The sequence below is a fragment of the Brachyhypopomus gauderio genome, unplaced genomic scaffold (assembly GCF_052324685.1).
Source record: "Brachyhypopomus gauderio isolate BG-103 unplaced genomic scaffold, BGAUD_0.2 sc65, whole genome shotgun sequence".
NCBI lineage: Eukaryota > Metazoa > Chordata > Actinopteri > Gymnotiformes > Hypopomidae > Brachyhypopomus > Brachyhypopomus gauderio.
The window spans coordinates 1303672-1329998 of NW_027506886.1; the positions used below are offsets into that span (position 1 = coordinate 1303672).

General features: G+C 45.3%; 39 non-coding genes across 39 annotated transcripts; all 39 read left to right on the forward strand.

Annotated features, from left to right (window-relative positions):
• Positions 1-28: 28 nt before the first annotated feature.
• trnat-cgu (transfer RNA threonine (anticodon CGU)) lies at positions 29-100 on the forward strand. The gene has a single exon. It is a non-coding gene; the product is annotated as a tRNA-Thr (tRNA).
• A 610-nt stretch (positions 101-710) lies between these two features.
• On the forward strand, positions 711-782 carry trnaa-cgc (transfer RNA alanine (anticodon CGC)). Its single transcript has one exon. It is a non-coding gene; the product is annotated as a tRNA-Ala (tRNA).
• Positions 783-1329: 547 nt separating this feature from the next.
• trnat-cgu (transfer RNA threonine (anticodon CGU)) lies at positions 1330-1401 on the forward strand. The gene has a single exon. It is a non-coding gene; the product is annotated as a tRNA-Thr (tRNA).
• A 610-nt stretch (positions 1402-2011) lies between these two features.
• On the forward strand, positions 2012-2083 carry trnaa-cgc (transfer RNA alanine (anticodon CGC)). Its single transcript has one exon. It is a non-coding gene; the product is annotated as a tRNA-Ala (tRNA).
• Positions 2084-2637: 554 nt separating this feature from the next.
• Positions 2638-2709, forward strand: trnat-cgu (transfer RNA threonine (anticodon CGU)). Its single transcript has one exon. It is a non-coding gene; the product is annotated as a tRNA-Thr (tRNA).
• A 610-nt stretch (positions 2710-3319) lies between these two features.
• On the forward strand, positions 3320-3391 carry trnaa-cgc (transfer RNA alanine (anticodon CGC)). The gene has a single exon. It is a non-coding gene; the product is annotated as a tRNA-Ala (tRNA).
• A 1225-nt stretch (positions 3392-4616) lies between these two features.
• Positions 4617-4688, forward strand: trnaa-cgc (transfer RNA alanine (anticodon CGC)). The gene has a single exon. It is a non-coding gene; the product is annotated as a tRNA-Ala (tRNA).
• A 554-nt stretch (positions 4689-5242) lies between these two features.
• Positions 5243-5314, forward strand: trnat-cgu (transfer RNA threonine (anticodon CGU)). Its single transcript has one exon. It is a non-coding gene; the product is annotated as a tRNA-Thr (tRNA).
• Positions 5315-5924: 610 nt separating this feature from the next.
• Positions 5925-5996, forward strand: trnaa-cgc (transfer RNA alanine (anticodon CGC)). The gene has a single exon. It is a non-coding gene; the product is annotated as a tRNA-Ala (tRNA).
• A 554-nt stretch (positions 5997-6550) lies between these two features.
• Positions 6551-6622, forward strand: trnat-cgu (transfer RNA threonine (anticodon CGU)). The gene has a single exon. It is a non-coding gene; the product is annotated as a tRNA-Thr (tRNA).
• Positions 6623-7232: 610 nt separating this feature from the next.
• On the forward strand, positions 7233-7304 carry trnaa-cgc (transfer RNA alanine (anticodon CGC)). The gene has a single exon. It is a non-coding gene; the product is annotated as a tRNA-Ala (tRNA).
• Positions 7305-7858: 554 nt separating this feature from the next.
• Positions 7859-7930, forward strand: trnat-cgu (transfer RNA threonine (anticodon CGU)). The gene has a single exon. It is a non-coding gene; the product is annotated as a tRNA-Thr (tRNA).
• A 610-nt stretch (positions 7931-8540) lies between these two features.
• On the forward strand, positions 8541-8612 carry trnaa-cgc (transfer RNA alanine (anticodon CGC)). The gene has a single exon. It is a non-coding gene; the product is annotated as a tRNA-Ala (tRNA).
• Positions 8613-9837: 1225 nt separating this feature from the next.
• Positions 9838-9909, forward strand: trnaa-cgc (transfer RNA alanine (anticodon CGC)). The gene has a single exon. It is a non-coding gene; the product is annotated as a tRNA-Ala (tRNA).
• A 554-nt stretch (positions 9910-10463) lies between these two features.
• On the forward strand, positions 10464-10535 carry trnat-cgu (transfer RNA threonine (anticodon CGU)). Its single transcript has one exon. It is a non-coding gene; the product is annotated as a tRNA-Thr (tRNA).
• A 609-nt stretch (positions 10536-11144) lies between these two features.
• On the forward strand, positions 11145-11216 carry trnaa-cgc (transfer RNA alanine (anticodon CGC)). The gene has a single exon. It is a non-coding gene; the product is annotated as a tRNA-Ala (tRNA).
• Positions 11217-11763: 547 nt separating this feature from the next.
• trnat-cgu (transfer RNA threonine (anticodon CGU)) lies at positions 11764-11835 on the forward strand. Its single transcript has one exon. It is a non-coding gene; the product is annotated as a tRNA-Thr (tRNA).
• Positions 11836-12445: 610 nt separating this feature from the next.
• trnaa-cgc (transfer RNA alanine (anticodon CGC)) lies at positions 12446-12517 on the forward strand. Its single transcript has one exon. It is a non-coding gene; the product is annotated as a tRNA-Ala (tRNA).
• A 547-nt stretch (positions 12518-13064) lies between these two features.
• Positions 13065-13136, forward strand: trnat-cgu (transfer RNA threonine (anticodon CGU)). The gene has a single exon. It is a non-coding gene; the product is annotated as a tRNA-Thr (tRNA).
• A 609-nt stretch (positions 13137-13745) lies between these two features.
• trnaa-cgc (transfer RNA alanine (anticodon CGC)) lies at positions 13746-13817 on the forward strand. Its single transcript has one exon. It is a non-coding gene; the product is annotated as a tRNA-Ala (tRNA).
• Positions 13818-14364: 547 nt separating this feature from the next.
• trnat-cgu (transfer RNA threonine (anticodon CGU)) lies at positions 14365-14436 on the forward strand. Its single transcript has one exon. It is a non-coding gene; the product is annotated as a tRNA-Thr (tRNA).
• Positions 14437-15045: 609 nt separating this feature from the next.
• trnaa-cgc (transfer RNA alanine (anticodon CGC)) lies at positions 15046-15117 on the forward strand. Its single transcript has one exon. It is a non-coding gene; the product is annotated as a tRNA-Ala (tRNA).
• A 547-nt stretch (positions 15118-15664) lies between these two features.
• Positions 15665-15736, forward strand: trnat-cgu (transfer RNA threonine (anticodon CGU)). Its single transcript has one exon. It is a non-coding gene; the product is annotated as a tRNA-Thr (tRNA).
• Positions 15737-16347: 611 nt separating this feature from the next.
• trnaa-cgc (transfer RNA alanine (anticodon CGC)) lies at positions 16348-16419 on the forward strand. Its single transcript has one exon. It is a non-coding gene; the product is annotated as a tRNA-Ala (tRNA).
• A 547-nt stretch (positions 16420-16966) lies between these two features.
• Positions 16967-17038, forward strand: trnat-cgu (transfer RNA threonine (anticodon CGU)). The gene has a single exon. It is a non-coding gene; the product is annotated as a tRNA-Thr (tRNA).
• Positions 17039-17647: 609 nt separating this feature from the next.
• On the forward strand, positions 17648-17719 carry trnaa-cgc (transfer RNA alanine (anticodon CGC)). The gene has a single exon. It is a non-coding gene; the product is annotated as a tRNA-Ala (tRNA).
• A 547-nt stretch (positions 17720-18266) lies between these two features.
• Positions 18267-18338, forward strand: trnat-cgu (transfer RNA threonine (anticodon CGU)). The gene has a single exon. It is a non-coding gene; the product is annotated as a tRNA-Thr (tRNA).
• A 609-nt stretch (positions 18339-18947) lies between these two features.
• On the forward strand, positions 18948-19019 carry trnaa-cgc (transfer RNA alanine (anticodon CGC)). Its single transcript has one exon. It is a non-coding gene; the product is annotated as a tRNA-Ala (tRNA).
• A 547-nt stretch (positions 19020-19566) lies between these two features.
• Positions 19567-19638, forward strand: trnat-cgu (transfer RNA threonine (anticodon CGU)). Its single transcript has one exon. It is a non-coding gene; the product is annotated as a tRNA-Thr (tRNA).
• Positions 19639-20247: 609 nt separating this feature from the next.
• Positions 20248-20319, forward strand: trnaa-cgc (transfer RNA alanine (anticodon CGC)). The gene has a single exon. It is a non-coding gene; the product is annotated as a tRNA-Ala (tRNA).
• A 547-nt stretch (positions 20320-20866) lies between these two features.
• On the forward strand, positions 20867-20938 carry trnat-cgu (transfer RNA threonine (anticodon CGU)). The gene has a single exon. It is a non-coding gene; the product is annotated as a tRNA-Thr (tRNA).
• Positions 20939-21547: 609 nt separating this feature from the next.
• trnaa-cgc (transfer RNA alanine (anticodon CGC)) lies at positions 21548-21619 on the forward strand. The gene has a single exon. It is a non-coding gene; the product is annotated as a tRNA-Ala (tRNA).
• A 547-nt stretch (positions 21620-22166) lies between these two features.
• On the forward strand, positions 22167-22238 carry trnat-cgu (transfer RNA threonine (anticodon CGU)). Its single transcript has one exon. It is a non-coding gene; the product is annotated as a tRNA-Thr (tRNA).
• Positions 22239-22849: 611 nt separating this feature from the next.
• Positions 22850-22921, forward strand: trnaa-cgc (transfer RNA alanine (anticodon CGC)). Its single transcript has one exon. It is a non-coding gene; the product is annotated as a tRNA-Ala (tRNA).
• A 547-nt stretch (positions 22922-23468) lies between these two features.
• trnat-cgu (transfer RNA threonine (anticodon CGU)) lies at positions 23469-23540 on the forward strand. The gene has a single exon. It is a non-coding gene; the product is annotated as a tRNA-Thr (tRNA).
• Positions 23541-24149: 609 nt separating this feature from the next.
• Positions 24150-24221, forward strand: trnaa-cgc (transfer RNA alanine (anticodon CGC)). The gene has a single exon. It is a non-coding gene; the product is annotated as a tRNA-Ala (tRNA).
• Positions 24222-24768: 547 nt separating this feature from the next.
• On the forward strand, positions 24769-24840 carry trnat-cgu (transfer RNA threonine (anticodon CGU)). The gene has a single exon. It is a non-coding gene; the product is annotated as a tRNA-Thr (tRNA).
• Positions 24841-25451: 611 nt separating this feature from the next.
• On the forward strand, positions 25452-25523 carry trnaa-cgc (transfer RNA alanine (anticodon CGC)). The gene has a single exon. It is a non-coding gene; the product is annotated as a tRNA-Ala (tRNA).
• Positions 25524-26070: 547 nt separating this feature from the next.
• trnat-cgu (transfer RNA threonine (anticodon CGU)) lies at positions 26071-26142 on the forward strand. Its single transcript has one exon. It is a non-coding gene; the product is annotated as a tRNA-Thr (tRNA).
• Positions 26143-26327: the final 185 nt, after the last annotated feature.

Genomic DNA, 26327 nt, shown 5'->3' on the forward strand with positions numbered 1-26327 from the left:
CAAAATCCAGGTGTCATTTTGTAGCCAAGGCGTGATGGCCAACTGGTAAGGCGTCGGTCTCGTAAACCGAAGACCACGGGTTCTATCCCCGTTCATGCCTTGTATGTCCGTCCTTATTCCGGAATCTCGATATTTTCAGCGGCATAGTAGGTCCGTAGTAGCTGACTTTTTTGTGGAACATTCCTTACAAACTTTTGGCTAGTAGATGTCTATCCAATGCATTCACTGGAACCCTCCAGCTGGCTCTGGGTACTCTGTACATAAGGCTTTGCTGTAGCTAGAGGACTGCCACAAGCCTTCATGCTAGACAGACACAGATCCTTATAAGATGCAATGTTTTTGTGTAGCATCACTTGCAGACTGCTGGCCGGTTGAGGTCACACCAGAACCCACACTGGAACCCTACCTTTGGGACTTGGCAGACTGGTGGCAAAAAGTGTGCCATGTGCTTGCAGGCAGAAAATGAAGGGCTCCATGTGAGCATATTTTCAACGTGTTGTATGGTTGCCGTTAGTTTTCACCAGCATTCAAAAGACTAAAATTACGTTCAATTAATTGCCTGTGTAGTCCAAATCGAGTTCCCGGTTCAAATTGGGTAGCGACACCTTCTAGAAGGCATTCTGTTCAGAAGTTTTTGGAGCTATTTTTAATGTTAGCACCCATGACTTTGCACGATCAGCTTCCAAAGATAAAGGAAGAGTCAATAACATGGGGATGTAGCTCAGTGGTAGAGCGTGTGCTTCGCATGTACAAGGTCCTGGGTTCAATCCCCAGCATCTCCATCTTATATACTGAATTGTTAGATTAGCCTAATTTGCCCTAACGTTTGTACAAGTGCCCTCTAGAAAAGCTCTGTACAAGTCTGTACTGAATGCATACTCTGGCTTGAGGACTGCATTCTGGACAGGCACAGGTTCATAGTACATGCAGGCTTTTTGTGTATCATCCCTGGCAGGCTGCTGGCTTTTTGAGGTCACGCCAGAACCCATATTGGAAACCTGCAATCCCCAGCATATCTGCCTGTGTACAGAACCTTTAGAGCTTCTGCATGTTCCTTAGTGTTTAGAGCAGAATTGACATTCAGTTACACTCATGCATTGTCGAAATTTCCAGTTTCCGATTCAAATCAGGTAGCATCATCCTCTAAAAGGGGTTCTGTTCAGAAGTTTATGCTGTCATACTTCATGCTGATACTACTGATGCTGCTGGAACACCATCCATTGACTTACTCATGAGTCAGAAGGATGTTTTCATTTTGAAACTCTTCCAACACAAGTTGGTAGGAAACTTATGTGTCTGGTCAACATCCAGGTGTCATTTTGTAGCCAAGGCGTGATGGCCAAGTGGTAAGGCGTCGGTCTCGTGATCCGAAGACCACGGGTTCGATCCCCGTTCATGCCTTGTATGTCCGTCCTAATTCCGGAATCTTGAGATTTTGAGCGGCATAGTAGGTCCGTAGTAGCTGACTTTTTTGTGGAGCATTCCTTACAAACTTTTGGCTAGTAGATGTCTATCCAATGCATTCACTGGAACCCTCCAGCTGGCTCTGGGTACTCTGTACATAAGGCTTTGCTGTAGCTAGAGGACTGCCACAAGCCTTCATGCTAGACAGACACAGATCCTTATAAGATGCAATGTTTTTGTGTAGCATCACTTGCAGACTGCTGGCCGGTTGAGGTCACACCAGAACCCACACTGGAACCCTACCTTTGGGACTTGGCAGACTGGTGGCAAAAAGTGTGCCATGTGCTTGCAGGCAGAAAATGAAGGGCTCCATGTGAGCATATTTTCAACGTGTTGTATGGTTGCTGTTAGTTTTCACCAGCATTCAAAAGACTAAAATTACGTTCAATTAATTGCCTGTGTAGTCCAAATCGAGTTCCCGGTTCAAATTGGGTAGCGACACCTTCTAGAAGGCATTCTGTTCAGAATGTTTTGGAGCTATTTTTAATGTTAGCACCCATGACTTTGCACGATCAGCTTCCAAAGATAAAGGAAGAGTCAATAACATGGGGATGTAGCTCAGTGGTAGAGCGTGTGCTTCGCATGTACAAGGTCCTGGGTTCAATCCCCAGCATCTCCATCTTATATACTGAATTGTTAGATTAGCCTAATTTGCCCTAACGTTTGTACATCTGCCCTCTAGAAAAGCTCTGTACAAGTCTGTACTGAATGCATACTCTGGCTTGAGGACTGCATTCTGGACAGGCACAGGTCCATAGTACATGCAGGCTTTTTGTGTATCATCCCTGGCAGGCTGCTGGCTCTTTGAGGTCACGCCAGAACCCATATTGGAAACCTGCAATCCCCAGCATCTCTGCCTGTGTACAGAACCTTTAGAGCTTAGAGCTTCTGCATGTTCCTTAGTGCTTAGAGCAGAATTGACATTCAGTTACACTCATGCATTGTCGAAATTTCCGGTTTCCGATTCAAATCAGGTAGCATCATCCTCTAAAAGGGGTTCTGTTCAGAAGTTTATGCTGTCATACTTCATGCTGATACTACTGATGCTGCTGGAACACCATCCATTGACTTACTCATGAGTCAGAAGGATGTTTTCATTTTGAAACTCTTCCAACACAAGTTGGAAGGAAACTTATGTGTCTGGTCAACATCCAGGTGTCATTTAGTAGCCAAGGCGTGATGGCCAAGTGGTAAGGCGTCGGTCTCGTAAACCGAAGACCACGGGTTCGATCCCCGTTCATGCCTTGTATGTCCGTCCTAATTCCATAATCTCGAAATTTTGAGCCGCATAGTAGGTCCGTAGTAGCTGACTTTTTTGTGGAACATTCCTTACAAACTTTTGGCTAGTAGATGTCTATCCAATGCATTCACTGGAACCCTCCAGCTGGCTCTGGGTACTCTGTACATAAGGCTTTGCTGTAGCTAGAGGACTGCCACAAGCCTTCATGCTAGACAGACACAGATCCTTATAAGATGCAATGTTTTTGTGTAGCATCACTTGCAGACTGCTGGCCGGTTGAGGTCACACCAGAACCCACACTGGAACCCTACCTTTGGGACTTGGCAGACTGGTGGCAAGAAGTGTGCCATGTGCTTGCAGGCAGAAAATGAAGGGCTCCATGTGAGCATATTTTCAACGTGTTGTATGGTTGCTGTTAGTTTTCACCAGCATTCAAAAGACTAAAATTACGTTCAATTAATTGCCTGTGTAGTCCAAATCGAGTTCCCGGTTCAAATTGGGTAGCGACACCTTCTAGAAGGCATTCTGTTCAGAATGTTTTGGAGCTATTTTTAATGTTAGCACCCATGACTTTGCACGACCAGCTTCCAAAGATAAAGGAAGAGTCAATAACATGGGGATGTAGCTCAGTGGTAGAGCGTGTGCTTCGCATGTACAAGGTCCTGGGTTCAATCCCCAGCATCTCCATCTTATATACTGAATTGTTAGATTAGCCTAATTTGCCCTAACGTTTGTACAAGTGCCCTCTAAAAAAGCTCTGTACAAGTCTGTACTGAATGCATACTCTGGCTTGAGGACTGCATTCTGGACAGGCACAGGTCCATAGTACATGCAGGCTTTTTGTGTATCATCCCTGGCAGGCTGCTGGCTCTTTGAGGTCACGCCAGAACCCATATTGGAAACCTGCAATCCCCAGCATCTCTGCCTGTGTACAGAACCTTTAGAGCTTAGAGCTTCTGCATGTTCCTTAGTGCTTAGAGCAGAATTGACATTCAGTTACACTCATGCATTGTCGAAATTTCCGGTTTCCGATTCAAATCAGGTAGCATCATCCTCTAAAAGGGGTTCTGTTCAGAAGTTTATGCTGTCATACTTCATGCTGATACTACTGATGCTGCTGGAACACCATCCATTGACTTACTCATGAGTCAGAAGGATGTTTTCATTTTGAAACTCTTCCAACACAAGTTGGAAGGAAACTTATGTGTCTGGTCAACATCCAGGTGTCATTTAGTAGCCAAGGCGTGATGGCCAAGTGGTAAGGCGTCGGTGTCGTAAACCGAACACCACGGGTTCGATCCACGTTCATGCCTTGTATGTCCGTCCTAATTCCGGAATCTCGATATTTTCAGCGGTGTAGTAGCTGACTTTTTTGTGGAGCATTCCTTACAAACTTTTGGCTAGTAGATGTCTATCCAATGCATTCACTGGAACCCTCCAGCTGGCTCTGGGTACTCTGTACATAAGGCTTTGCTGTAGCTAGAGGACTGCCACAAGCCTTCATGCTAGACAGACACAGATCCTTATAAGATGCAATGTTTTTGTGTAGCATCACTTGCAGACTGCTGGCCGGTTGAGGTCACACCAGAACCCACACTGGAACCCTACCTTTGGGACTTGGCAGACTGGTGGCAAGAAGTGTGCCATGTGCTTGCAGGCAGAAAATGAAGGGCTCCATGTGAGCATATTTTCAACGTGTTGTATGGTTGCCGTTAGTTTTCCCCAGCATTCAAAAGACTAAAATTATGTTCAATTAATTGCCTGTGTAGTCCAAATCGAGTTCCCGGTTCAAATTGGGTAGCGACACCTTCTAGAAGGCATTCTGTTCAGAAGTTTTTGGAGCTATTTTTAATGTTAGCACCCATGACTTTGCACGATCAGCTTCCAAAGATAAAGGACGAGTCAATAACATGGGGATGTAGCTCAGTGGTAGAGCGTGTGCTTCGCATGTACAAGGTCCTGGGTTCAATCCCCAGCATCTCCATCTTATATACTGAAGTGTTAGATTAGCCTAATTTGCCCTAACGTTTGTACAAGTGCCCTCTAGAAAAGCTCTGTACAAGTCTGTACTGAATGCATACTCTGGCTTGAGGACTGCATTCTGGACAGGCACAGGTCCATAGTACATGCAGGCTTTTTGTGTATCATCCCTGGCAGGCTGCTGGCTCTTTGAGGTCACGCCAGAACCCATATTGGAAACCTGCAATCCCCAGCATCTCTGCCTGTGTACAGAACCTTTAGAGCTTAGAGCTTCTGCATGTTCCTTAGTGCTTAGAGCAGAATTGACATTCAGTTACACTCATGCATTGTCGAAATTTCCGGTTTCCGATTCAAATCAGGTAGCATCATCCTCTAAAAGGGGTTCTGTTCAGAAGTTTATGCTGTCATACTTCATGCTGATACTACTGATGCTGCTGGAACACCATCCATTGACTTACTCATGAGTCAGAAGGATGTTTTCATTTTGAAACTCTTCCAACACAAGTTGGTAGGAAACTTATGTGTCTGGTCAACATCCAGGTGTCATTTTGTAGCCAAGGCGTGATGGCCAAGTGGTAAGGCGTCGGTCTCGTGATCCGAAGACCACGGGTTCGATCCCCGTTCATGCCTTGTATGTCCGTCCTAATTCCGGAATCTTGAGATTTTGAGCGGCATAGTAGGTCCGTAGTAGCTGACTTTTTTGTGGAGCATTCCTTACAAACTTTTGGCTAGTAGATGTCTATCCAATGCATTCACTGGAACCCTCCAGCTGGCTCTGGGTACTCTGTACATAAGGCTTTGCTGTAGCTAGAGGACTGCCACAAGCCTTCATGCTAGACAGACACAGATCCTTATAAGATGCAATGTTTTTGTGTAGCATCACTTGCAGACTGCTGGCCGGTTGAGGTCACACCAGAACCCACACTGGAACCCTACCTTTGGGACTTGGCAGACTGGTGGCAAAAAGTGTGCCATGTGCTTGCAGGCAGAAAATGAAGGGCTCCATGTGAGCATATTTTCAACGTGTTGTATGGTTGCTGTTAGTTTTCACCAGCATTCAAAAGACTAAAATTACGTTCAATTAATTGCCTGTGTAGTCCAAATCGAGTTCCCGGTTCAAATTGGGTAGCGACACCTTCTAGAAGGCATTCTGTTCAGAATGTTTTGGAGCTATTTTTAATGTTAGCACCCATGACTTTGCACGATCAGCTTCCAAAGATAAAGGAAGAGTCAATAACATGGGGATGTAGCTCAGTGGTAGAGCGTGTGCTTCGCATGTACAAGGTCCTGGGTTCAATCCCCAGCATCTCCATCTTATATACTGAATTGTTAGATTAGCCTAATTTGCCCTAACGTTTGTACATCTGCCCTCTAGAAAAGCTCTGTACAAGTCTGTACTGAATGCATACTCTGGCTTGAGGACTGCATTCTGGACAGGCACAGGTCCATAGTACATGCAGGCTTTTTGTGTATCATCCCTGGCAGGCTGCTGGCTCTTTGAGGTCACGCCAGAACCCATATTGGAAACCTGCAATCCCCAGCATCTCTGCCTGTGTACAGAACCTTTAGAGCTTAGAGCTTCTGCATGTTCCTTAGTGCTTAGAGCAGAATTGACATTCAGTTACACTCATGCATTGTCGAAATTTCCGGTTTCCGATTCAAATCAGGTAGCATCATCCTCTAAAAGGGGTTCTGTTCAGAAGTTTATGCTGTCATACTTCATGCTGATACTACTGATGCTGCTGGAACACCATCCATTGACTTACTCATGAGTCAGAAGGATGTTTTCATTTTGAAACTCTTCCAACACAAGTTGGTAGGAAACTTATGTGTCTGGTCAACATCCAGGTGTCATTTTGTAGCCAAGGCGTGATGGCCAAGTGGTAAGGCGTCGGTCTCGTGATCCGAAGACCACGGGTTCGATCCCCGTTCATGCCTTGTATGTCCGTCCTAATTCCGGAATCTTGAGATTTTGAGCGGCATAGTAGGTCCGTAGTAGCTGACTTTTTTGTGGAGCATTCCTTACAAACTTTTGGCTAGTAGATGTCTATCCAATGCATTCACTGGAACCCTCCAGCTGGCTCTGGGTACTCTGTACATAAGGCTTTGCTGTAGCTAGAGGACTGCCACAAGCCTTCATGCTAGACAGACACAGATCCTTATAAGATGCAATGTTTTTGTGTAGCATCACTTGCAGACTGCTGGCCGGTTGAGGTCACACCAGAACCCACACTGGAACCCTACCTTTGGGACTTGGCAGACTGGTGGCAAAAAGTGTGCCATGTGCTTGCAGGCAGAAAATGAAGGGCTCCATGTGAGCATATTTTCAACGTGTTGTATGGTTGCTGTTAGTTTTCACCAGCATTCAAAAGACTAAAATTACGTTCAATTAATTGCCTGTGTAGTCCAAATCGAGTTCCCGGTTCAAATTGGGTAGCGACACCTTCTAGAAGGCATTCTGTTCAGAATGTTTTGGAGCTATTTTTAATGTTAGCACCCATGACTTTGCACGATCAGCTTCCAAAGATAAAGGAAGAGTCAATAACATGGGGATGTAGCTCAGTGGTAGAGCGTGTGCTTCGCATGTACAAGGTCCTGGGTTCAATCCCCAGCATCTCCATCTTATATACTGAATTGTTAGATTAGCCTAATTTGCCCTAACGTTTGTACATCTGCCCTCTAGAAAAGCTCTGTACAAGTCTGTACTGAATGCATACTCTGGCTTGAGGACTGCATTCTGGACAGGCACAGGTCCATAGTACATGCAGGCTTTTTGTGTATCATCCCTGGCAGGCTGCTGGCTCTTTGAGGTCACGCCAGAACCCATATTGGAAACCTGCAATCCCCAGCATCTCTGCCTGTGTACAGAACCTTTAGAGCTTAGAGCTTCTGCATGTTCCTTAGTGCTTAGAGCAGAATTGACATTCAGTTACACTCATGCATTGTCGAAATTTCCGGTTTCCGATTCAAATCAGGTAGCATCATCCTCTAAAAGGGGTTCTGTTCAGAAGTTTATGCTGTCATACTTCATGCTGATACTACTGATGCTGCTGGAACACCATCCATTGACTTACTCATGAGTCAGAAGGATGTTTTCATTTTGAAACTCTTCCAACACAAGTTGGAAGGAAACTTATGTGTCTGGTCAACATCCAGGTGTCATTTAGTAGCCAAGGCGTGATGGCCAAGTGGTAAGGCGTCGGTCTCGTAAACCGAAGACCACGGGTTCGATCCCCGTTCATGCCTTGTATGTCCGTCCTAATTCCATAATCTCGAAATTTTGAGCCGCATAGTAGGTCCGTAGTAGCTGACTTTTTTGTGGAACATTCCTTACAAACTTTTGGCTAGTAGATGTCTATCCAATGCATTCACTGGAACCCTCCAGCTGGCTCTGGGTACTCTGTACATAAGGCTTTGCTGTAGCTAGAGGACTGCCACAAGCCTTCATGCTAGACAGACACAGATCCTTATAAGATGCAATGTTTTTGTGTAGCATCACTTGCAGACTGCTGGCCGGTTGAGGTCACACCAGAACCCACACTGGAACCCTACCTTTGGGACTTGGCAGACTGGTGGCAAGAAGTGTGCCATGTGCTTGCAGGCAGAAAATGAAGGGCTCCATGTGAGCATATTTTCAACGTGTTGTATGGTTGCTGTTAGTTTTCACCAGCATTCAAAAGACTAAAATTACGTTCAATTAATTGCCTGTGTAGTCCAAATCGAGTTCCCGGTTCAAATTGGGTAGCGACACCTTCTAGAAGGCATTCTGTTCAGAATGTTTTGGAGCTATTTTTAATGTTAGCACCCATGACTTTGCACGACCAGCTTCCAAAGATAAAGGAAGAGTCAATAACATGGGGATGTAGCTCAGTGGTAGAGCGTGTGCTTCGCATGTACAAGGTCCTGGGTTCAATCCCCAGCATCTCCATCTTATATACTGAATTGTTAGATTAGCCTAATTTGCCCTAACGTTTGTACAAGTGCCCTCTAAAAAAGCTCTGTACAAGTCTGTACTGAATGCATACTCTGGCTTGAGGACTGCATTCTGGACAGGCACAGGTCCATAGTACATGCAGGCTTTTTGTGTATCATCCCTGGCAGGCTGCTGGCTCTTTGAGGTCACGCCAGAACCCATATTGGAAACCTGCAATCCCCAGCATCTCTGCCTGTGTACAGAACCTTTAGAGCTTAGAGCTTCTGCATGTTCCTTAGTGCTTAGAGCAGAATTGACATTCAGTTACACTCATGCATTGTCGAAATTTCCGGTTTCCGATTCAAATCAGGTAGCATCATCCTCTAAAAGGGGTTCTGTTCAGAAGTTTATGCTGTCATACTTCATGCTGATACTACTGATGCTGCTGGAACACCATCCATTGACTTACTCATGAGTCAGAAGGATGTTTTCATTTTGAAACTCTTCCAACACAAGTTGGAAGGAAACTTATGTGTCTGGTCAACATCCAGGTGTCATTTAGTAGCCAAGGCGTGATGGCCAAGTGGTAAGGCGTCGGTGTCGTAAACCGAACACCACGGGTTCGATCCACGTTCATGCCTTGTATGTCCGTCCTAATTCCGGAATCTCGATATTTTCAGCGGTGTAGTAGCTGACTTTTTTGTGGAGCATTCCTTACAAACTTTTGGCTAGTAGATGTCTATCCAATGCATTCACTGGAACCCTCCAGCTGGCTCTGGGTACTCTGTACATAAGGCTTTGCTGTAGCTAGAGGACTGCCACAAGCCTTCATGCTAGACAGACACAGATCCTTATAAGATGCAATGTTTTTGTGTAGCATCACTTGCAGACTGCTGGCCGGTTGAGGTCACACCAGAACCCACACTGGAACCCTACCTTTGGGACTTGGCAGACTGGTGGCAAGAAGTGTGCCATGTGCTTGCAGGCAGAAAATGAAGGGCTCCATGTGAGCATATTTTCAACGTGTTGTATGGTTGCCGTTAGTTTTCCCCAGCATTCAAAAGACTAAAATTATGTTCAATTAATTGCCTGTGTAGTCCAAATCGAGTTCCCGGTTCAAATTGGGTAGCGACACCTTCTAGAAGGCATTCTGTTCAGAAGTTTTTGGAGCTATTTTTAATGTTAGCACCCATGACTTTGCACGATCAGCTTCCAAAGATAAAGGACGAGTCAATAACATGGGGATGTAGCTCAGTGGTAGAGCGTGTGCTTCGCATGTACAAGGTCCTGGGTTCAATCCCCAGCATCTCCATCTTATATACTGAAGTGTTAGATTAGCCTAATTTGCCCTAACGTTTGTACAAGTGCCCTCTAGAAAAGCTCTGTACAAGTCTGTACTGAATGCATACTCTGGCTTGAGGACTGCATTCTGGACAGGCACAGGTCCATAGTACATGCAGGCTTTTTGTGTATCATCCCTGGCAGGCTGCTGGCTCTTTGAGGTCACGCCAGAACCCATATTGGAAACCTGCAATCCCCAGCATCTCTGCCTGTGTACAGAACCTTTAGAGCTTAGAGCTTCTGCATGTTCCTTAGTGCTTAGAGCAGAATTGACATTCAGTTACACTCATGCATTGTCGAAATTTCCGGTTTCCGATTCAAATCAGGTAGCATCATCCTCTAAAAGGGGTTCTGTTCAGAAGTTTATGCTGTCATACTTCATGCTGATACTACTGATGCTGCTGGAACACCATCCATTGACTTACTCATGAGTCAGAAGGATGTTTTCATTTTGAAACTCTTCCAACACAAGTTGGTAGGAAACTTATGTGTCTGGTCAACATCCAGGTGTCATTTTGTAGCCAAGGCGTGATGGCCAAGTGGTAAGGCGTCGGTCTCGTAAACCGAAGACCACGGGTTCGATCCCCGTTCATGCCTTGTATGTCCGTCCTAATCCCGGTATCTTGAGATTTTGAGCGGCATAGTAGGTCCGTAGTAGCTGACTTTTTTGTGGAACATTCCTTACAAACTTTTGGCTAGTAGATGTCTATCCAATGCATTCACTGGAACCCTCCAGCTGGCTCTGGGTACTCTGTACATAAGGCTTTGCTGTAGCTAGAGGACTGCCACAAGCCTTCATGCTAGACAGACACAGATCCTTATAAGATGCAATGTTTTGTGTAGCATCACTTGCAGACTGCTGGCCGGTTGAGGTCACACCAGAACCCACACTGGAACCCTACCTTTGGGACTTGGCAGACTGGTGGCAAGAAGTGTGCCATGTGCTTGCAGGCAGAAAATGAAGGGCTCCATGTGAGCATATTTTCAACGTGTTGTATGGTTGCCGTTAGTTTTCACCAGCATTCAAAAGACTAAAATTATGTTCAATTAATTGCCTGTGTAGTCCAAATCGAGTTCCCGGTTCAAATTGGGTAGCGACACCTTCTAGAAGGCATTCTGTTCAGAAGTTTTTGGAGCTATTTTTAATGTTAGCACCCATGACTTTGCACGATCAGCTTCCAAAGATAAAGGAAGAGTCAATAACATGGGGATGTAGCTCAGTGGTAGAGCGTGTGCTTCGCATGTACAAGGTCCTGGGTTCAATCCCCAGCATCTCCATCTTATATACTGAATTGTTAGATTAGCCTAATTTGCCCTAACGTTTGTACATCTGCCCTCTAGAAAAGCTCTGTACAAGTCTGTACTGAATGCATACTCTGGCTTGAGGACTGCATTCTGGACAGGCACAGGTCCATAGTACATGCAGGCTTTTTGTGTATCATCCCTGGCAGGCTGCTGGCTCTTTGAGGTCACGCCAGAACCCATATTGGAAACCTGCAATCCCCAGCATATCTGCCCGTGTACAGAACCTTTAGAGCTTCTGCATGTTCCTTAGTGCTTAGAGCAGAATTGACATTCAGTTACACTCATGCATTGTCGAAATTTCCAGTTTCCGATTCAAATCAGGTAGCATCATCCTCTAAAAGGGGTTCTGTTCAGAAGTTTATGCTGTCATACTTCATGCTGATACTACTGATGCTGCTGGAACACCATCCATTGACTTACTCATGAGTCAGAAGGATGTTTTCATTTTGAAACTCTTCCAACACAAGTTGGTAGGAAACTTATGTATCTGGTCAACATCCAGGTGTCATTTTGTAGCCAAGGCGTGATGGCCAAGTGGTAAGGCGTCGGTCTCGTAAACCGAAGACCACGGGTTCGATCCCCGTTCATGCCTTGTATGTCCGTCCTAATTCCGTAATCTCGATATTTTCAGCCGCATAGTAGGTCCGTAGTAGCTGACTTTTTTGTGGAACATTCCTTACAAACTTTTGGCTAGTAGATGTCTATCCAATGCATTCACTGGAACCCTCCAGCTGGCTCTGGGTACTCTGTACATAAGGCTTTGCTGTAGCTAGAGGACTGCCACAAGCCTTCATGCTAGACAGACACAGATCCTTATAAGATGCAATGTTTTTGTGTAGCATCACTTGCAGACTGCTGGCCGGTTGAGGTCACACCAGAACCCACACTGGAACCCTACCTTTGGGACTTGGCAGACTGGTGGCAAAAAGTGTGCCATGTGCTTGCAGGCAGAAAATGAAGGGCTCCATGTGAGCATATTTTCAACGTGTTGTATGGTTGCCGTTAGTTTTCACCAGCATTCAAAAGACTAAAATTACGTTCAATTAATTGCCTGTGTAGTCCAAATCGAGTTCCCGGTTCAAATTGGGTAGCGACACCTTCTAGAAGGCATTCTGTTCAGAAGGTTTTGGAGCTATTTTTAATGTTAGCACCCATGACTTTGCACGATCAGCTTCCAAAGATAAAGGAAGAGTCAATAACATGGGGATGTAGCTCAGTGGTAGAGCGTGTGCTTCGCATGTACAAGGTCCTGGGTTCAATCCCCAGCATCTCCATCTTATATACTGAATTGTTAGATTAGCCTAATTTGCCCTAACTTTTGTACAACTGCCCTCTAGAAAAGCTCTGTACAAGTCTGTACTGAATGCATACTCTGGCTTGAGGACTGCATTCTGGACAGGCACAGGTTCATAGTACATGCAGGCTTTTTGTGTATCATCCCTGGCAGGCTGCTGGCTCTTTGAGGTCACGCCAGAACCCATATTGGAAACCTGCAATCCCCAGCATATCTGCCTGTGTACAGAACCTTTAGAGCTTCTGCATGTTCCTTAGTGTTTAGAGCAGAATTGACATTCAGTTACACTCATGCATTGTCGAAATTTCCAGTTTCCGATTCAAATCAGGTAGCATCATCCTCTAAAAGGGGTTCTGTTCAGAAGTTTATGCTGTCATACTTCATGCTGATACTACTGATGCTGCTGGAACACCATCCATTGACTTACTCATGAGTCAGAAGGATGTTTTCATTTTGAAACTCTTCCAACACAAGTTGGTAGGAAACTTATGTGTCTGGTCAACATCCAGGTGTCATTTTGTAGCCAAGGCGTGATGGCCAAGTGGTAAGGCGTCGGTCTCGTAAACCGAAGACCACGGGTTCGATCCCCGTTCATGCCTTGTATGTCCGTCCTAATTCCGGAATCTCGAGATTTTGAGCGGCATAGTAGGTCCGTAGTAGCTGACATTTTGTGGAGCATTCCTTACAAACTTTTGGCTAGTAGATGTCTATCCAATGCATTCACTGGAACCCTCCAGCTGGCTCTGGGTACTCTGTACATAAGGCTTTGCTGTAGCTAGAGGACTGCCACAAGCCTTCATGCTAGACAGACACAGATCCTTATAAGATGCAATGTTTTTGTGTAGCATCACTTGCAGACTGCTGGCCGGTTGAGGTCACACCAGAACCCACACTGGAACCCTACCTTTGGGACTTGGCAGACTGGTGGCAAAAAGTGTGCCATGTGCTTGCAGGCAGAAAATGAAGGGCTCCATGTGAGCATATTTTCAACGTGTTGTATGGTTGCCGTTAGTTTTCACCAGCATTCAAAAGACTAAAATTACGTTCAATTAATTGCCTGTGTAGTCCAAATCGAGTTCCCGGTTCAAATTGGGTAGCGACACCTTCTAGAAGGCATTCTGTTCAGAAGGTTTTGGAGCTATTTTTAATGTTAGCACCCATGACTTTGCACGATCAGCTTCCAAAGATAAAGGAAGAGTCAATAACATGGGGATGTAGCTCAGTGGTAGAGCGTGTGCTTCGCATGTACAAGGTCCTGGGTTCAATCCCCAGCATCTCCATCTTATATACTGAATTGTTAGATTAGCCTAATTTGCCCTAACGTTTGTACAACTGCCCTCTAGAAATGCTCTGTACAAGTCTGTACTGAATGCATACTCTGGCTTGAGGACTGCATTCTGGACAGGCACAGGTCCATAGTACATGCAGGCTTTTTGTGTATCATCCCTGGCAGGCTGCTGGCTCTTTGAGGTCACGCCAGAACCCATATTGGAAACCTGCAATCCCCAGCATCTCTGCCTGTGTACAGAACCTTTAGAGCTTCTGCATGTTCCTTAGTGCTTAGAGCAGAATTGACATTCAGTTACACTCATGCATTGTGGAAATTTCCGGTTTCCGATTCAAATCAGGTAGCATCATCCTCTAAAAGGGGTTCTGTTCAGAAGTTTATGCTGTCATACTTCATGCTGATACTACTGATGCTGCTGGAACACCATCCATTGACTTACTCATGAGTCAGAAGGATGTTTTCATTTTGAAACTCTTCCAACACAAGTTGGTAGGAAACTTATGTGTCTGGTCAACATCCAGGTGTCATTTTGTAGCCAAGGCGTGATGGCCAAGTGGTAAGGCGTCGGTCTCGTAAACCGAAGACCACGGGTTCGATCCCCGTTCATGCCTTGTATGTCCGTCCTAATCCCGGTATCTTGAGATTTTGAGCGGCATAGTAGGTCCGTAGTAGCTGACTTTTTTGTGGAACATTCCTTACAAACTTTTGGCTAGTAGATGTCTATCCAATGCATTCACTGGAACCCTCCAGCTGGCTCTGGGTACTCTGTACATAAGGCTTTGCTGTAGCTAGAGGACTGCCACAAGCCTTCATGCTAGACAGACACAGATCCTTATAAGATGCAATGTTTTGTGTAGCATCACTTGCAGACTGCTGGCCGGTTGAGGTCACACCAGAACCCACACTGGAACCCTACCTTTGGGACTTGGCAGACTGGTGGCAAGAAGTGTGCCATGTGCTTGCAGGCAGAAAATGAAGGGCTCCATGTGAGCATATTTTCAACGTGTTGTATGGTTGCCGTTAGTTTTCACCAGCATTCAAAAGACTAAAATTATGTTCAATTAATTGCCTGTGTAGTCCAAATCGAGTTCCCGGTTCAAATTGGGTAGCGACACCTTCTAGAAGGCATTCTGTTCAGAAGTTTTTGGAGCTATTTTTAATGTTAGCACCCATGACTTTGCACGATCAGCTTCCAAAGATAAAGGAAGAGTCAATAACATGGGGATGTAGCTCAGTGGTAGAGCGTGTGCTTCGCATGTACAAGGTCCTGGGTTCAATCCCCAGCATCTCCATCTTATATACTGAATTGTTAGATTAGCCTAATTTGCCCTAACGTTTGTACATCTGCCCTCTAGAAAAGCTCTGTACAAGTCTGTACTGAATGCATACTCTGGCTTGAGGACTGCATTCTGGACAGGCACAGGTCCATAGTACATGCAGGCTTTTTGTGTATCATCCCTGGCAGGCTGCTGGCTCTTTGAGGTCACGCCAGAACCCATATTGGAAACCTGCAATCCCCAGCATATCTGCCCGTGTACAGAACCTTTAGAGCTTCTGCATGTTCCTTAGTGCTTAGAGCAGAATTGACATTCAGTTACACTCATGCATTGTCGAAATTTCCAGTTTCCGATTCAAATCAGGTAGCATCATCCTCTAAAAGGGGTTCTGTTCAGAAGTTTATGCTGTCATACTTCATGCTGATACTACTGATGCTGCTGGAACACCATCCATTGACTTACTCATGAGTCAGAAGGATGTTTTCATTTTGAAACTCTTCCAACACAAGTTGGTAGGAAACTTATGTATCTGGTCAACATCCAGGTGTCATTTTGTAGCCAAGGCGTGATGGCCAAGTGGTAAGGCGTCGGTCTCGTAAACCGAAGACCACGGGTTCGATCCCCGTTCATGCCTTGTATGTCCGTCCTAATTCCGTAATCTCGATATTTTCAGCCGCATAGTAGGTCCGTAGTAGCTGACTTTTTTGTGGAACATTCCTTACAAACTTTTGGCTAGTAGATGTCTATCCAATGCATTCACTGGAACCCTCCAGCTGGCTCTGGGTACTCTGTACATAAGGCTTTGCTGTAGCTAGAGGACTGCCACAAGCCTTCATGCTAGACAGACACAGATCCTTATAAGATGCAATGTTTTTGTGTAGCATCACTTGCAGACTGCTGGCCGGTTGAGGTCACACCAGAACCCACACTGGAACCCTACCTTTGGGACTTGGCAGACTGGTGGCAAAAAGTGTGCCATGTGCTTGCAGGCAGAAAATGAAGGGCTCCATGTGAGCATATTCTCAACGTGTTGTATGGTTGCCGTTTATTTTTCACCAGCATTCAAAAGACTAAAATTACATTCAATCAATTGCCTGTGTAGTCCAAATCGAGTTCCCGGTTCAAATTGGGTAGCGACACCTTCTAGAAGGCATTCTGTTCAGAAGTTTTTGGAGCTATTTTTAATGTTAGCACCCATGACTTTGCACGATCAGCTTCCAAAGATAAAGGAAGAGTAAATAACATGGGGATGTAGCTCAGTGGTAGAGCGTGTGCTTCGCATGTACAAGGTCCTGGGTTCAATCCCCAGCATCTCCATCTTATATACTGAATTGTTAGATTAGCCTAATTTGCCCTAACGTTTGTACAACTGCCCTCTAGAAATGCTCTGTACAAGTCTGTACTGAATGCATACTCTGGCTTGAGGACTGCATTCTGGACAGGCACAGGTCCATAGTACATGCAGGCTTTTTGTGTATCATCCCTGGCAGGCTGCTGGCTCTTTGAGGTCACGCCAGAACCCATATTGGAAACCTGCAATCCCCAGCATCTCTGCCTGTGTACAGAACCTTTAGAGCTTCTGCATGTTCCTTAGTGCTTAGAGCAGAATTGACATTCAGTTACACTCATGCATTGTCGAAATTTCCGGTTTCCGATTCAAATCAGGTAGCATCATCCTCTAAAAGGGGTTCTGTTCAGAAGTTTATGCTGTCATACTTCATGCTGATACTACTGATGCTGCTGGAACACCATCCATTGACTTACTCATGAGTCAGAAGGATGTTTTCATTTTGAAACTCTTCCAACACAAGTTGGTAGGAAACTTATGTGTCTGGTCAACATCCAGGTGTCATTTTGTAGCCAAGGCGTGATGGCCAAGTGGTAAGGCGTCGGTCTCGTAAACCGAAGACCACGGGTTCGATCCCTGTTCATGCCTTGTATGTCCGTCCTAATCCCGGTATCTTGAGATTTTGAGCGGCATAGTAGGTCCGTAGTAGCTGACATTTTGTGGAGCATTCCTTACAAACTTTTGGCTAGTAGATGTCTATCCAATGCATTCACTGGAACCCTCCAGCTGGCTCTGGGTACTCTGTACATAAGGCTTTGCTGTAGCTAGAGGACTGCCGCAAGCCTTCATGCTAGACAGACACAGATCCTTATAAGATGCAATGTTTTTGTGTAGCATCACTTGCAGACTGCTGGCCGGTTGAGGTCACACCAGAACCCACACTGGAACCCTACCTTTGGGACTTGGCAGACTGGTGGCAAAAAGTGTGCCATGTGCTTGCAGGCAGAAAATGAAGGGCTCCATGTGAGCATATTTTCAACGTGTTGTATGGTTGCCGTTAGTTTTCACCAGCATTCAAAAGACTAAAATTACGTTCAATTAATTGCCTGTGTAGTCCAAATCGAGTTCCCGGTTCAAATTGGGTAGCGACACCTTCTAGAAGGCATTCTGTTCAGAAGGTTTTGGAGCTATTTTTAATGTTAGCACCCATGACTTTGCACGATCAGCTTCCAAAGATAAAGGAAGAGTCAATAACATGGGGATGTAGCTCAGTGGTAGAGCGTGTGCTTCGCATGTACAAGGTCCTGGGTTCAATCCCCAGCATCTCCATCTTATATACTGAATTGTTAGATTAGCCTAATTTGCCCTAACGTTTGTACATCTGCCCTCTAGAAAAGCTCTGTACAAGTCTGTACTGAATGCATACTCTGGCTTGAGGACTGCATTCTGGACAGGCACAGGTCCATAGTACATGCAGGCTTTTTGTGTATCATCCCTGGCAGGCTGCTGGCTCTTTGAGGTCACGCCAGAACCCATATTGGAAACCTGCCATCCCCAGCATATCTGCCTGTGTACAGAACCTTTAGAGCTTCTGCATGTTCCTTAGTGCTTAGAGCAGAATTGACATTCAGTTACACTCATGCATTGTCGAAATTTCCAGTTTCCGATTCAAATCAGGTAGCATCATCCTCTAAAAGGGGTTCTGTTCAGAAGTTTATGCTGTCATACTTCATGCTGATACTACTGATGCTGCTGGAACACCATCCATTGACTTACTCATGAGTCAGAAGGATGTTTTCATTTTGAAACTCTTCCAACACAAGTTGGTAGGAAACTTATGTATCTGGTCAACATCCAGGTGTCATTTTGTAGCCAAGGCGTGATGGCCAAGTGGTAAGGCGTCGGTCTCGTAAACCGAAGACCACGGGTTCGATCCCCGTTCATGCCTTGTATGTCCGTCCTAATTCCGGAATCTCGAGATTTTGAGCGGCATAGTAGGTCCGTAGTAGCTGACATTTTGTGGAGCATTCCTTACAAACTTTTGGCTAGTAGATGTCTATCCAATGCATTCACTGGAACCCTCCAGCTGGCTCTGGGTACTCTGTACATAAGGCTTTGCTGTAGCTAGAGGACTGCCACAAGCCTTCATGCTAGACAGACACAGATCCTTATAAGATGCAATGTTTTTGTGTAGCATCACTTGCAGACTGCTGGCCGGTTGAGGTCACACCAGAACCCACACTGGAACCCTACCTTTGGGACTTGGCAGACTGGTGGCAAAAAGTGTGCCATGTGCTTGCAGGCAGAAAATGAAGGGCTCCATGTGAGCATATTTTCAACGTGTTGTATGGTTGCCGTTAGTTTTCACCAGCATTCAAAAGACTAAAATTACGTTCAATTAATTGCCTGTGTAGTCCAAATCGAGTTCCCGGTTCAAATTGGGTAGCGACACCTTCTAGAAGGCATTCTGTTCAGAAGGTTTTGGAGCTATTTTTAATGTTAGCACCCATGACTTTGCACGATCAGCTTCCAAAGATAAAGGAAGAGTCAATAACATGGGGATGTAGCTCAGTGGTAGAGCGTGTGCTTCGCATGTACAAGGTCCTGGGTTCAATCCCCAGCATCTCCATCTTATATACTGAATTGTTAGATTAGCCTAATTTGCCCTAACTTTTGTACAACTGCCCTCTAGAAAAGCTCTGTACAAGTCTGTACTGAATGCATACTCTGGCTTGAGGACTGCATTCTGGACAGGCACAGGTTCATAGTACATGCAGGCTTTTTGTGTATCATCCCTGGCAGGCTGCTGGCTCTTTGAGGTCACGCCAGAACCCATATTGGAAACCTGCAATCCCCAGCATATCTGCCTGTGTACAGAACCTTTAGAGCTTCTGCATGTTCCTTAGTGTTTAGAGCAGAATTGACATTCAGTTACACTCATGCATTGTCGAAATTTCCAGTTTCCGATTCAAATCAGGTAGCATCATCCTCTAAAAGGGGTTCTGTTCAGAAGTTTATGCTGTCATACTTCATGCTGATACTACTGATGCTGCTGGAACACCATCCATTGACTTACTCATGAGTCAGAAGGATGTTTTCATTTTGAAACTCTTCCAACACAAGTTGGTAGGAAACTTATGTGTCTGGTCAACATCCAGGTGTCATTTTGTAGCCAAGGCGTGATGGCCAAGTGGTAAGGCGTCGGTCTCGTAAACCGAAGACCACGGGTTCGATCCCCGTTCATGCCTTGTATGTCCGTCCTAATTCCGGAATCTCGAGATTTTGAGCGGCATAGTAGGTCCGTAGTAGCTGACATTTTGTGGAGCATTCCTTACAAACTTTTGGCTAGTAGATGTCTATCCAATGCATTCACTGGAACCCTCCAGCTGGCTCTGGGTACTCTGTACATAAGGCTTTGCTGTAGCTAGAGGACTGCCACAAGCCTTCATGCTAGACAGACACAGATCCTTATAAGATGCAATGTTTTTGTGTAGCATCACTTGCAGACTGCTGGCCGGTTGAGGTCACACCAGAACCCACACTGGAACCCTACCTTTGGGACTTGGCAGACTGGTGGCAAAAAGTGTGCCATGTGCTTGCAGGCAGAAAATGAAGGGCTCCATGTGAGCATATTTTCAACGTGTTGTATGGTTGCCGTTAGTTTTCACCAGCATTCAAAAGACTAAAATTACGTTCAATTAATTGCCTGTGTAGTCCAAATCGAGTTCCCGGTTCAAATTGGGTAGCGACACCTTCTAGAAGGCATTCTGTTCAGAAGGTTTTGGAGCTATTTTTAATGTTAGCACCCATGACTTTGCACGATCAGCTTCCAAAGATAAAGGAAGAGTCAATAACATGGGGATGTAGCTCAGTGGTAGAGCGTGTGCTTCGCATGTACAAGGTCCTGGGTTCAATCCCCAGCATCTCCATCTTATATACTGAATTGTTAGATTAGCCTAATTTGCCCTAACGTTTGTACAACTGCCCTCTAGAAATGCTCTGTACAAGTCTGTACTGAATGCATACTCTGGCTTGAGGACTGCATTCTGGACAGGCACAGGTCCATAGTACATGCAGGCTTTTTGTGTATCATCCCTGGCAGGCTGCTGGCTCTTTGAGGTCACGCCAGAACCCATATTGGAAACCTGCAATCCCCAGCATCTCTGCCTGTGTACAGAACCTTTAGAGCTTCTGCATGTTCCTTAGTGCTTAGAGCAGAATTGACATTCAGTTACACTCATGCATTGTGGAAATTTCCGGTTTCCGATTCAAATCAGGTAGCATCATCCTCTAAAAGGGGTTCTGTTCAGAAGTTTATGCTGTCATACTTCATGCTGATACTACTGATGCTGCTGGAACACCATCCATTGACTTACTCATGAGTCAGAAGGATGTTTTCATTTTGAAACTCTTCCAACACAAGTTGGTAGGAAACTTATGTGTCTGGTCAACATCCAGGTGTCATTTTGTAGCCAAGGCGTGATGGCCAAGTGGTAAGGCGTCGGTCTCGTAAACCGAAGACCACGGGTTCGATCCCCGTTCATGCCTTGTATGTCCGTCCTAATCCCGGTATCTTGAGATTTTGAGCGGCATAGTAGGTCCGTAGTAGCTGACTTTTTTGTGGAACATTCCTTACAAACTTTTGGCTAGTAGATGTCTATCCAATGCATTCACTGGAACCCTCCAGCTGGCTCTGGGTACTCTGTACATAAGGCTTTGCTGTAGCTAGAGGACTGCCACAAGCCTTCATGCTAGACAGACACAGATCCTTATAAGATGCAATGTTTTGTGTAGCATCACTTGCAGACTGCTGGCCGGTTGAGGTCACACCAGAACCCACACTGGAACCCTACCTTTGGGACTTGGCAGACTGGTGGCAAGAAGTGTGCCATGTGCTTGCAGGCAGAAAATGAAGGGCTCCATGTGAGCATATTTTCAACGTGTTGTATGGTTGCCGTTAGTTTTCACCAGCATTCAAAAGACTAAAATTATGTTCAATTAATTGCCTGTGTAGTCCAAATCGAGTTCCCGGTTCAAATTGGGTAGCGACACCTTCTAGAAGGCATTCTGTTCAGAAGTTTTTGGAGCTATTTTTAATGTTAGCACCCATGACTTTGCACGATCAGCTTCCAAAGATAAAGGAAGAGTCAATAACATGGGGATGTAGCTCAGTGGTAGAGCGTGTGCTTCGCATGTACAAGGTCCTGGGTTCAATCCCCAGCATCTCCATCTTATATACTGAATTGTTAGATTAGCCTAATTTGCCCTAACGTTTGTACATCTGCCCTCTAGAAAAGCTCTGTACAAGTCTGTACTGAATGCATACTCTGGCTTGAGGACTGCATTCTGGACAGGCACAGGTCCATAGTACATGCAGGCTTTTTGTGTATCATCCCTGGCAGGCTGCTGGCTCTTTGAGGTCACGCCAGAACCCATATTGGAAACCTGCAATCCCCAGCATATCTGCCCGTGTACAGAACCTTTAGAGCTTCTGCATGTTCCTTAGTGCTTAGAGCAGAATTGACATTCAGTTACACTCATGCATTGTCGAAATTTCCAGTTTCCGATTCAAATCAGGTAGCATCATCCTCTAAAAGGGGTTCTGTTCAGAAGTTTATGCTGTCATACTTCATGCTGATACTACTGATGCTGCTGGAACACCATCCATTGACTTACTCATGAGTCAGAAGGATGTTTTCATTTTGAAACTCTTCCAACACAAGTTGGTAGGAAACTTATGTATCTGGTCAACATCCAGGTGTCATTTTGTAGCCAAGGCGTGATGGCCAAGTGGTAAGGCGTCGGTCTCGTAAACCGAAGACCACGGGTTCGATCCCCGTTCATGCCTTGTATGTCCGTCCTAATTCCGTAATCTCGATATTTTCAGCCGCATAGTAGGTCCGTAGTAGCTGACTTTTTTGTGGAACATTCCTTACAAACTTTTGGCTAGTAGATGTCTATCCAATGCATTCACTGGAACCCTCCAGCTGGCTCTGGGTACTCTGTACATAAGGCTTTGCTGTAGCTAGAGGACTGCCACAAGCCTTCATGCTAGACAGACACAGATCCTTATAAGATGCAATGTTTTTGTGTAGCATCACTTGCAGACTGCTGGCCGGTTGAGGTCACACCAGAACCCACACTGGAACCCTACCTTTGGGACTTGGCAGACTGGTGGCAAAAAGTGTGCCATGTGCTTGCAGGCAGAAAATGAAGGGCTCCATGTGAGCATATTCTCAACGTGTTGTATGGTTGCCGTTTATTTTTCACCAGCATTCAAAAGACTAAAATTACATTCAATCAATTGCCTGTGTAGTCCAAATCGAGTTCCCGGTTCAAATTGGGTAGCGACACCTTCTAGAAGGCATTCTGTTCAGAAGTTTTTGGAGCTATTTTTAATGTTAGCACCCATGACTTTGCACGATCAGCTTCCAAAGATAAAGGAAGAGTAAATAACATGGGGATGTAGCTCAGTGGTAGAGCGTGTGCTTCGCATGTACAAGGTCCTGGGTTCAATCCCCAGCATCTCCATCTTATATACTGAATTGTTAGATTAGCCTAATTTGCCCTAACGTTTGTACAACTGCCCTCTAGAAATGCTCTGTACAAGTCTGTACTGAATGCATACTCTGGCTTGAGGACTGCATTCTGGACAGGCACAGGTCCATAGTACATGCAGGCTTTTTGTGTATCATCCCTGGCAGGCTGCTGGCTCTTTGAGGTCACGCCAGAACCCATATTGGAAACCTGCAATCCCCAGCATCTCTGCCTGTGTACAGAACCTTTAGAGCTTCTGCATGTTCCTTAGTGCTTAGAGCAGAATTGACATTCAGTTACACTCATGCATTGTCGAAATTTCCGGTTTCCGATTCAAATCAGGTAGCATCATCCTCTAAAAGGGGTTCTGTTCAGAAGTTTATGCTGTCATACTTCATGCTGATACTACTGATGCTGCTGGAACACCATCCATTGACTTACTCATGAGTCAGAAGGATGTTTTCATTTTGAAACTCTTCCAACACAAGTTGGTAGGAAACTTATGTGTCTGGTCAACATCCAGGTGTCATTTTGTAGCCAAGGCGTGATGGCCAAGTGGTAAGGCGTCGGTCTCGTAAACCGAAGACCACGGGTTCGATCCCTGTTCATGCCTTGTATGTCCGTCCTAATCCCGGTATCTTGAGATTTTGAGCGGCATAGTAGGTCCGTAGTAGCTGACATTTTGTGGAGCATTCCTTACAAACTTTTGGCTAGTAGATGTCTATCCAATGCATTCACTGGAACCCTCCAGCTGGCTCTGGGTACTCTGTACATAAGGCTTTGCTGTAGCTAGAGGACTGCCGCAAGCCTTCATGCTAGACAGACACAGATCCTTATAAGATGCAATGTTTTTGTGTAGCATCACTTGCAGACTGCTGGCCGGTTGAGGTCACACCAGAACCCACACTGGAACCCTACCTTTGGGACTTGGCAGACTGGTGGCAAAAAGTGTGCCATGTGCTTGCAGGCAGAAAATGAAGGGCTCCATGTGAGCATATTTTCAACGTGTTGTATGGTTGCCGTTAGTTTTCACCAGCATTCAAAAGACTAAAATTACGTTCAATTAATTGCCTGTGTAGTCCAAATCGAGTTCCCGGTTCAAATTGGGTAGCGACACCTTCTAGAAGGCATTCTGTTCAGAAGGTTTTGGAGCTATTTTTAATGTTAGCACCCATGACTTTGCACGATCAGCTTCCAAAGATAAAGGAAGAGTCAATAACATGGGGATGTAGCTCAGTGGTAGAGCGTGTGCTTCGCATGTACAAGGTCCTGGGTTCAATCCCCAGCATCTCCATCTTATATACTGAATTGTTAGATTAGCCTAATTTGCCCTAACGTTTGTACATCTGCCCTCTAGAAAAGCTCTGTACAAGTCTGTACTGAATGCATACTCTGGCTTGAGGACTGCATTCTGGACAGGCACAGGTCCATAGTACATGCAGGCTTTTTGTGTATCATCCCTGGCAGGCTGCTGGCTCTTTGAGGTCACGCCAGAACCCATATTGGAAACCTGCCATCCCCAGCATATCTGCCTGTGTACAGAACCTTTAGAGCTTCTGCATGTTCCTTAGTGCTTAGAGCAGAATTGACATTCAGTTACACTCATGCATTGTCGAAATTTCCAGTTTCCGATTCAAATCAGGTAGCATCATCCTCTAAAAGGGGTTCTGTTCAGAAGTTTATGCTGTCATACTTCATGCTGATACTACTGATGCTGCTGGAACACCATCCATTGACTTACTCATGAGTCAGAAGGATGTTTTCATTTTGAAACTCTTCCAACACAAGTTGGTAGGAAACTTATGTATCTGGTCAACATCCAGGTGTCATTTTGTAGCCAAGGCGTGATGGCCAAGTGGTAAGGCGTCGGTCTCGTAAACCGAAGACCACGGGTTCGATCCCCGTTCATGCCTTGTATGTCCGTCCTAATTCCGTAATCTCGATATTTTCAGCCGCATAGTAGGTCCGTAGTAGCTGACTTTTTTGTGAAGCATTCCTTACAAACTTTTGGCTAGTAGATGTCTATCCAATGCATTCACTGGAACCCTCCAGCTGGCTCTGGGTACTCTGTACATAAGGCTTTGCTGTAGCTAGAGGACTGCCACAAGCCTTCATGCTAGACAGACACAGATCCTTATAAGATGCAATGTTTTTGTGTAGCATCACTTGCAGACTGCTGGCCGGTTGAGGTCACACCAGAACCCACACTGGAACCCTACCTTTGGGACTTGGCAGACTGGTGGCAAAAAGTGTGCCATGTGCTTGCAGGCAGAAAATGAAGGGCTCCATGTGAGCATATTCTCAACGTGTTGTATGGTTGCCGTTTATTTTTCACCAGCATTCAAAAGACTAAAATTACATTCAATCAATTGCCTGTGTAGTCCAAATCGAGTTCCCGGTTCAAATTGGGTAGCGACACCTTCTAGAAGGCATTCTGTTCAGAAGTTTTTGGAGCTATTTTTAATGTTAGCACCCATGACTTTGCACGATCAGCTTCCAAAGATAAAGGAAGAGTAAATAACATGGGGATGTAGCTCAGTGGTAGAGCGTGTGCTTCGCATGTACAAGGTCCTGGGTTCAATCCCCAGCATCTCCATCTTATATACTGAATTGTTAGATTAGCCTAATTTGCCCTAACGTTTGTACAACTGCCCTCTAGAAATGCTCTGTACAAGTCTGTACTGAATGCATACTCTGGCTTGAGGACTGCATTCTGGACAGGCACAGGTCCATAGTACATGCAGGCTTTTTGTGTATCATCCCTGGCAGGCTGCTGGCTCTTTGAGGTCACGCCAGAACCCATATTGGAAACCTGCAATCCCCAGCATCTCTGCCTGTGTACAGAACCTTTAGAGCTTCTGCATGTTCCTTAGTGCTTAGAGCAGAATTGACATTCAGTTACACTCATGCATTGTGGAAATTTCCGGTTTCCGATTCAAATCAGGTAGCATCATCCTCTAAAAGGGGTTCTGTTCAGAAGTTTATGCTGTCATACTTCATGCTGATACTACTGATGCTGCTGGAACACCATCCATTGACTTACTCATGAGTCAGAAGGATGTTTTCATTTTGAAACTCTTCCAACACAAGTTGGTAGGAAACTTATGTGTCTGGTCAACATCCAGGTGTCATTTTGTAGCCAAGGCGTGATGGCCAAGTGGTAAGGCGTCGGTCTCGTAAACCGAAGACCACGGGTTCGATCCCCGTTCATGCCTTGTATGTCCGTCCTAATCCCGGTATCTTGAGATTTTGAGCGGCATAGTAGGTCCGTAGTAGCTGACTTTTTTGTGGAACATTCCTTACAAACTTTTGGCTAGTAGATGTCTATCCAATGCATTCACTGGAACCCTCCAGCTGGCTCTGGGTACTCTGTACATAAGGCTTTGCTGTAGCTAGAGGA